Raw genomic sequence first — 9998 nt, 5'->3', positions numbered from 1 at the left:
AGAAAAGGGAGGATTATTACTGCAAATGTGCCTCGTCAGCTTCTTTTTTTTTTATTGTTATTTGGCGACGGTCTTTACACATCTTGTCATCAGAGTCTGCGAGTTATAAATAGCAACCAGACAAAGAACGCTTCTTGTATCTCTAGAGTGTCAGCCAAAGAAGAAGAAGAAGAAGAAAAATAAGAAAAACCTTATTCATCCCTCACTTCCCTATATACATTATACACATAAGTTGACACTTTTATGGTTTGATGCAGTTTATAAATTTCAATACTCAGTGATTCATTTTTAAAAAAAATAAGAATTTTATTAGAAGCCCTGCTTAAAACTTAAGTAACACTTGAGAACGTTATTTCTTCCTAAGAAATACAGTGCTCAAGTTCTTCTGAATCACAAAGTTACTGGTGTTCAAAAGAAGAAAATAAATATTCTAAGAGCGAATAAGAGAAATTTGGTTAAAATAATCCATGTTAAGTTTCATTTGTCTGTCTGAATGAAACTTCAAGTACCGAAAGAAAAAATTTGTTCCAATTTTGAAGTCTTAGATTCATTTCAATTCAATTCAATTTCTGGGCATTGGAAACACATTCCGCTTGTCCAAAAATTTTCCATCTCTTAAAATAATAATAATAATAATAATATCAGAGTTCATTTAAAAATCTAAGAAAGGATTAATACAAATATATGTATCTACTTTTGGATCGAAACAAGTGAAATTTTTAATAATTCAATGTTTAAAATAAGTAAAATTTACAATCCAGTATGGGCACTGTGCGTACAAATAGCTTATGTTATTAAAAATATTTGAGGAGTATTGGTATAAACCTAAGATTCAATTCTTGACAATGCAGACAGTTGACAGCATCTAGAGGCTTGAATGGTATTTACGAAATCGTGATACTTATTAGGTTACCAGTAACCAAGCGGACAACAAATCCATGCTCAGAATTGATCAACAAACTCAGTCTCTCTCAACTCCGTCAGTTAATCTGAAACAGAAAACGCTTATTAAAGACATATAAACACACCAGTAATTCAAACACACCAGATTAATTCTACCATTGTAAAAAAAAAGAGTCAATAACTCATAGCTTCTCAATTCCGCCCTAACCTAGTCCGTTTCAAAAAATTGCTCAATCGGAATCAATGAAAGACATGGGACGTGGAAGAGTTAAAAGATGGAACAAACATTATATTTTTTGTACAATGTTCAACTACAGTCTTACTGTATTTAATATCCGTGTTGATGACCTGTTTGTTGCTTTATGCAAATCTTGCATAACCAAGGGACCCGAATATAATTCAAATCGTACGCGAATCCTGTTGTATTGTTTCTATATATATTCCCCTAAATGTGCCTTTAGAAGTATGATGCTAAGGTAGCTGTTATTGATTTGCCTTACTATAAAAACCCATGGATGTTCATAATAAAGATATGCCCTCTACAACTTACCCAGTATGTTGGGATAAACTTTCTGAGGATGTTAGAGCATACTAGAGTTAATTTTTATACTTTTATATCAAATATTGATATAGTGTTTGTATAAAATAGAAAGAAAGAAAAGAATCTCTGGCTGTAATTGTTCTGAGATTTTTAAAACTTTTTTTTCAGTTACTTAAAGACATGGACAGCTTTTTATTCTAATATTTAATGTGTGTTTTTTTGTGATAAAATTGTGTATGTGTGTGTGTGACGATATAAAAAAAAAACTCATGTCTATTGAATTTTAAGATGTTTAATGAATCCTGCAATTTATACTAGCTTCGAAATTTTAATATTTAAATCTTTGTTTCTGGTGTCATAATCTTTGTAGAAATGTTTAGAAATCATATATCTATGATTACCTTATTTAAATAGGTTAAACATAAACAGAAATTAATATAAAAATTTACGAAACTTAACATTAAAAATAAAAATTGAAAAGTTGACATGGCACATGCGCATTGTGACTTTGCTAAGCGTATGCTAGTGTCATGACAACAATATTATACATTTTTCAATCCACCAAAGTTCAAAATAATCTGTGCATTTTACAACTCTTGTGATTATTATTGTAATAATTTTTATAATAATTACTATGTTCATAAACTAAAATGTATGCAAATGACTTGAATATTTTTATTGTGTGGATTTTAACTTTTTGACCATCGTTGCAGTGATTCTTTAAGAATATTTTCACCAATTTCCTCACATACCAAGCATGCATTTGCAATGCCATCCATTCCAGGACACAAGTTAGAAAAGTTATTTTCTGGTCAATGCTTAAAATCCTAACGCAATATCTACTTGAACCTTTCTTTTATATTTGTGAGTGTCTCTTTTCTGTCGAGTGAATTTTATATTTAATTAATTTATTTTATTTATTTTGTCGGCTTTTAGAAGTAGCAATGTTTCATCACCATGACTTCATATTACTGTTGGTAACTGTATCATATTCACAAAGAGTGGTTATGATGAAGGCTAAAACGAATCCTTTCTTTGTATTGAAGGAATAGCTATCGGTTTGGGATACAATTCAAAAATGTTTTTGAAACTAAAAGATGATTCTGATTTTTTGTTAAAGGAAAATCCACTTTTGGTTGTGTTGATACATTATTCCAACAGTTTTAATAATAGTTTCGTGTTTTGTTTCTTTTAACCATGTAATATGTTACACGTGGATGACTGTCTTAAGTTGGTAACAATTTGGAAGACCGTGTTCTTACATTCTTCGAATACGTCTGTGTTGGCAAATGTTGGCGACATAGCAGATGTCAAAATTAACGAGTGCATGCGTCAAGTGGTCTCCAAAGTGCTACCAAAAGGTTCAAATAACAAGGAAGACGTTGTAGGAATGAGTTTTTGTGTAAGACAAAGGGTTCATGCCTGCTGATGAATGTTCTAAAAATTACAGTATCTTTAGTTCCAAGGTCCGGTTACTATATATAGGTATCCAGTAAAGAAGTGCCTTTATTGTTAATCTAAATAGTCAATGATATAGTACGTGAATGTTTGTGTGCGTGTAAGAGAGAGAGAGAGAGAGAGAGAGAGAAAAAGTGAGAGAATTTTGTGTATACAAAATGCCTTTCCTTTAATTTGCATTTTTGTATCAGAATATGCAACATGCAATATGCAAAATAAAGAGTTTTGGAATTAGCTAATTCTTGTAGTGATTAATAGGATATTATTATTTCTACACTTCAAAACATGGGTGCTCTTTTCATTACAGACAATTAACGTATATTGCTATACACGTATTATGAATTCTTTAGCATAAGAAAGAACTGATGCAGTAAAACTTCGATTTGAAGGACTATACGGAGCCTTCTCCCTAAATCCAATTGTCTGTTAAACTCGAAGAATATACTATGAAACAAAACCAAAAAACTATTTGTATGTCGGAGAAGAGCCTGGCGCTATGTTACGTCCTATTGGAAACTGATTAAAGCTTATCAGGAGTCGAAAGAGCTCGAGTGCCTTTGCTGGAGGTTCAATTGACCCTCAATTGATATCTGACACTCTCACCAGGCTGATGAAAGGTAATCGTGAGAAAAATTCTCACTCTATGGCATTCTTCTTCTTTATTGTTAAAATATTTTAACCGATGGCAAATGCCATCGGGCTGTGGCAGTTACGTCACTGGATCCTGTACGGATGCAAAACGTGGTTCAATGGACGCTGTTCATTATTTCCAGTCTGTTAAATTGAGGTTCGTTAAATCGAGGGTTTACTGCACTTGATTTATAAGATAATTTTATTTTTTGGAATTTAAAAATAAACCTATATTTTACTTCATCGCATTGACAATGAAATAAGATTTTTTATTTGGATCAAAATTACTGATCATCAGATCCAAAATCAAGTCCAGACAGGCAAAATCGCAGCTCATATTCATTTTATAGCTTTTTAATCACAGGACTCTCTTTTACGTGTGTACAAAAGACAATTACATTATGTATAAATCAGAATACTTCTTTAGCAGTGACATATGCCTGGTATAATTCTGACCCTTACGACGTACTCAAGACCGATTATCACTATTGAAAGTAACGCATGCGTTACTTTCACCGATAGTGCCAATTTATTCGTCAAAAAACCGAAAGTTGAAAAACATCGAACATAAACCTTTCAAGTCGTTGCTGGGATCGGCAAATCGTAAACAGTTCTTCACTCGTTTTTTTTCCTTTCAGGCCAGCTCCCTCTCTCAGAGGTGATGCAAGTGTTCCCTCCTATAGCCTTCACCAGTGGCTGGCCATTGCCGCTGCAGTCTTCAAGGTACCAAAATAGAACACACATGGACCAGCCGTGTCTCAACGGTTTGCGACTCTCATTTCTCGAGATGTTTGTGGAATTTGTGTAATTTCCTTTACTAGAAGGATATGCGAGGCAATATGACAAGACAAAAACGCTACGAGCCGCCACGTGCACGCTCGCACACACACACACGCACATACACACACCAACTTGCCGAAACATATGCGTTCCTATCCGCGGGTCATTTAGGACTGATACGGTTCTGCGGAAGATTATGAATGCGAACTCATTAAGGAAAAGCCTAAGGTACAGCTGTTGTCCTAAAATTCGTCCATTAGCACGATTTACACTAAAGGAATGTGGATTCACTTTGAATTACATTCATAGTAATCCTTTCATCCATTGGATGCCGCTAGAGCGCAGATCTGATAAGTTTTAATGGGGGATTTTCTAGAGGTGATGAGGCCAGCTGTTCTGTTACAGCAATAACTGAACGAAGAAATGCTAATATCTTTGGTACCAAACATTATAGCGATCTAAGCATTCCGATACAGGATTCGTATTGAATTCTTAGATTGTTATTCATAAAACGGCTGAGTGAATTTGACCCTCTTTTATTTGGAAAGGTCCGAATTCGAATCCCATCGATAGCAAGTCGAACAAGGAAGAAAAGTAGTTACTCTCAAGAGGAGATATAGTTTCCCCTGGAATATAATATTTCCAAGATATTTTTCACCCCTAAAAGAGACAAATAAGATTTAGAACACATAATTTACAAACTAGATACGTTGATAGGCTAGTGCGTAAGCTATCGTTTTAGCTAGTGGTCTCAGCTTCCTTAGCGTTAACGCATACAACCCTTGATTTCTAACCATCACGTTTATGTCAGCAGTTTTGTTACTATTATAGTTAACATTATATTATGTCGTTGAAGGATTTTCCATTGTGATGTGTTGAATGTTGCTGTTTAACATTTGAGCCAAGGAAACTAAGGCCATGAGACGTCGCGTCTGTCCATGAATTACGTATATTCTATGGTTTAAAACAGACCATAGAATATACGCTATTTACATACACAACAGCTGGATGAAAATCCAAACTCTCGTCCGAGACCGACTAATTCGACCATGGTAAGAAATTCCTAGCCCTTGAATACCGTGTGTAAACAGTTTAGATTCAAGTACGGTAATGAGTTAAACACATTCTTTTTAATTTAACTGCTACTTTCTATTAAGTAATTTTTCAGTAAAGGAATGAAGTGAGTTATGAAAGACAGAAAAAGAGGACCAAGTTACCTCATATCATTTTAACCTCATTTTGTAGCTTCTTTTCACAGAATTCTGCTCATATCTTTGAGGAAAGAACTAGTGAATCATTAGTTCTTACATACAGGGCATCTGAGCAGTCCAAACTGTTTTTCCTCTGATTTATATTTCCATATTTATTTGAACAACCAGTAATCGCTTTATTCCATTTTTAAAAAATTCATTTACAACATACCCAATCAAGAGATTTCATCTTCCGACATGCCTAGAATCAATTTTAACGTGAACGGTGCAGAAGTTAAACTAATACTACAGTAAGCAAATTAATGGAAGCAGCGATGGAGTATATCTGATGAGGAGAAAATCATATTACACATCTGCGTTCATAAACACCGATATTATTTTTAGATCCAAAAAGCGTCCCGCACTACGGACGCACTAGCACTTTTTAATTAGTTTCGCGTGCCAGATAGAAGTGGAGCAGATCCAGAGAACGGCATTCACTGCAGTAAAGACAGAAGAATGGGGACGGAAGGGATGCGAAAGATGGTATCGGTGAATCACGTTCTCCACTACCAAACGTAGCGATTACAGCACCTGCTGTTTTGTGGCACGTTTTATAAAGTAGGCTAATTACGTCTGGTCTTCCTATTCCCCTAAATGAGGCTCTTTCATTCTAAAAAATGATGACAACTTCTGAAGTAAATGACATGAATCTTGTGAGTGCTACTTAACTAGCAGCACAAGTAGCTCAGTTGAATCCCATCATGGAATATTAATCAACCCCCTTCCATCAAAAACATACACAACTCTCATTTCATGAGACCTAACATCGTATGCAAGATAATCCCTCTCCTTTAGTTTCTTTTTTCTTACTGGAGTCTACTCGTTCCACCTCTCTGCCATTATCTATCACTCTTCATTTATAATCGTGTCTTTGCTTTCCTTTCTCTCTCTTTTTATATGTACGGATCTATTTTTGACTTGTGTGGCGTATACCACACAAATTGACGTCCATAATTGCGACTCTCTGGAAGAGGTTATTCACTCTGTAAATTTTATGTTAATTCTTTCTTCCTCAGCTTAGAATTGTCGACAACCCTTTTCAGTTTTCTATATATATGCATGAAGCTATGGCGTGAATGATTGTGGCATATATCCACCAAAGTCTTGAGAAAAAGAGAGAGAGAAAAAAAAATCGGACATGGATAGCATTTTTGCGTGCTTTATCTTTATTATTTATTATTATTCAATCTTTATTATGCAAATCTTCAATTCAATTCAATTTATTATTCAAAAATAGCCAATTTTATCAGGCATATATCATTCAAATGTCCAATAACTGTTTTTATCTGGCAGAAGAAAACAATTTTGAAATTACTTAAAACTTTCGGAATGTGTTGAAGCATTCTTTAAGAAGAAAATAATTTTATCAATAAAAGGAAAATCCATAACAGAAATAAATTAAAAAGCAGGCGATCATTATATATTTATGTCTTAGACTGTGATATTGCTTGGTTTTTAAATACGCATAACATCATGGCTATACGGAAAAGCCCATATTACAGGGTTAAAGAATTACCACAAAAACGCTTTTGCCTTTCATAACATTAAAAAAAAACTTCTGTTTGTTGTCAAAACACGGACAGAATCCTCTGAATTGCTTTACTAACAAGCATGTGGTTAAAGACCGATTGTATTCATTGCATCAGTCAGATAATGCAAAATCGGTTGGTATTTTAAATATGAAGTCGAATCACAAGATTTCACGTGTTACGTGCCAAAGCAACTAAAGTTATGAGGCGTCTGTACATCGTGCCTGTAACTGCATCGATTCTTCTGTCGGTTTGCTGGATGAAAAACTCCAGTTTGTGGGAGAATACACCTCGCCTGAGACCGACTAATTCAGACATGTGAGAAAAGCTCATCAAAATTCCTCGGTTCATTTTGGGATTTAACCTCAGGCCTTTTACACCGAGTATAAGAGGTGATTACAACCATTATGCTGCCCGCGAGGACATAAAACTGCAAATGTTCGGCCAATCCTAAATTTTCAATCCATCAGTATAATATGGAAAAATGAAATCCGAAGAAAATTCTCGTTATTAATGGGTTCTAGAGTTTCATATTTTTAATAATAGATTTAAATTTCAGATTCTTAGTAAAGTACTCACTGATTGAATACAGTAGTCGGATTTATTTGTTGTGGCTAAAGTATTTTTGATGGATGAAAAACACGAGTTTATGGTATTTTTACACTCAGAAAAAGTTACTTGTGGTTACTTGGTTTGTAGTGCTGTCTGGTTTTGAACGGAATCCATACAAACACACAGAAATGCATAGCTCATCTCTCTCTCAGCCTTATAATACCGGCTACTGAAACAGTGAAGTTTAAAACTCTTAAAATGGAATTTCAAAAGCATCGAAGAACAACATTCGGAATTAGTGAAAGGGCAAACTTATAGAGGAATTAACAAGCGTATATTAATGATATGTAACATAAACTAGTTAATATACGTTAAAGTGAATTCTGCCTACGAGTTCAGATTTTTATAACATACATTTACTTCTAAGATGATCGATATGAGAGAGAGAGAGATTACAGAAATCACAAAATTGTTCAGTCTGATCTTAGCCTCCTGGTCTTCCTTCCAACAAAAGCATAGCCTCTGCAATCCCTGGTCTTAACATTATTGGCTCGGTGAAGCTCAATTTGACAAGATGGGCGTGAATACGTACGCTTCCCTCGTGTCACTCGATGATAATTGGGTGACATATGGGTGTAAGGAGAGCTAGTGACCTTCAACATCGGAGTTACTAGGTCTTCCTGTCTCATAATTTCAAGAAAAAGTATATGTAGCTTTTTTTACGTGCGGTGTTTGACTCGTTTGTCCCACTACTTTTGGTAACATATATAAAAAGCGCCAAAAAGGAACATTTTGAAAGGAGATATCCAAAAACAAGAATATGTAAGAACCTCTCTTTAATATAAGTGTTGAATACAGCTTTTTTGTTGAATAATCAAGTCACCGCTAAAAATAACAGTTATTACTCTTACAACAATCGACTATTAGTCGAACTCCAATCGAAAAAAATGCCATAATATGGGTTATTTGAATAGATAAACATCCGTGTTCCCTTCAGTTTGTTATTAATAGATTAATTATAATTTATTGTATTTCTATAGAGATGTGAAAATTGTTTATAAATGTTGCAATATAAACCAAAATGAGGTTGAAATATGTATATTTATAAAACATCTTAAAGTTTGCATTCATCTATATACACAAAGCGCATCAATCCACCAGACCGCACTGCTTCTGCCAGAGACCTTATTATCTCGCTACCAAGTTTTTTAAAAAAATGTAGAAAAATCTTCACGTATTTATGGGTTTTGCCCTTAGATTTTTTCAAGGTCATTACTAAGTCAGTGAAGTCCAGCATCTTAAAGATTCAAGTATCCTTAAGATGCTGGACGTTGGGCAATGTATTTGATTAAAAAGTAAATTATGAAGGTCATTATAAAAGTCAGCAATCTTGACATAACATGTATTTAATTAATCGGGTCTGTTTTTGTATCACTAAGAGAGAGTAGAGTATATCATACAGGACTGGCATATTCGAGAGTTGAAATGATTAATGTCATATATAGGATTCTATTTAATTTTGTGTTATTAAGAAGGAACTCGAAGCATTTAATAAATCTTATTTTTAAGTTCAATGAGAAGTGTATTTTTTCAGGAATAAAGAATTTAATATTGTTGGTATAAAATGAAAATCTAACTCCCTGTTGGGTCAATGCAGAAATTGAAGTGAAGGTGCCCTAGTGAGGAGTCATGGGGGACACCAGCGAAAGAAATAATTTGGATAGAATAACTTCTAGATGATATCATACCACTTTTAAAATATAATTGTTGAACCAGTTGAGTAAAGGGAATGCGTATTATAAGAAGATTTTTTTAGTAAAATTGGGTGATTAATAGAATCAAATGCCTTGGAAAGATACGTGTAGACCACATCGACCGAGCCTCCCTTGAGGCTCGATCGATGAAGGACTGCCAGGAGTCCAGGTTAATACCAAGAGTACTCCAGAACGAAATCCATGGACCTCGGGTGACAAAATGGCATTAAAGTGATTTGGAAAACATCCATGAACTGGATATTTTCCAAACGATTTTCTTCTATTAAATGTTTAACATAGATGTTCCAGCAATTAGGGGTTAAATATCCCCTAAAACATCAGGGCCAAAAGGATTAATAATTTTGTGTAATTCTTTTATAGATAGATCTTTCTTAGCAATTCATAAACTCGCTTAAATTGACTAACTTCTCAGGGCCTGTCCTAATTAGTTTTCGGGAGAATTCAATTTATTGGGTTGGACCGATTGGACTTACGAAATATGTTTAGCCATTTCAGTAGTTTGTCTAAAAGTAAGATTTGAAAATATTAAAAAAAAAAAAAGAAGCTTATGATCGAACAGAAAAAAAAACTTCATAAT

The sequence above is a fragment of the Mastigoproctus giganteus genome, chromosome 2, assembly GCF_048544385.1.
Source record: "Mastigoproctus giganteus isolate SK-2022 chromosome 2, ASM4854438v1, whole genome shotgun sequence".
NCBI classification, from domain to species: domain Eukaryota; kingdom Metazoa; phylum Arthropoda; class Arachnida; order Uropygi; family Thelyphonidae; genus Mastigoproctus; species Mastigoproctus giganteus.
This window is presented reverse-complemented; position numbering follows the sequence as displayed.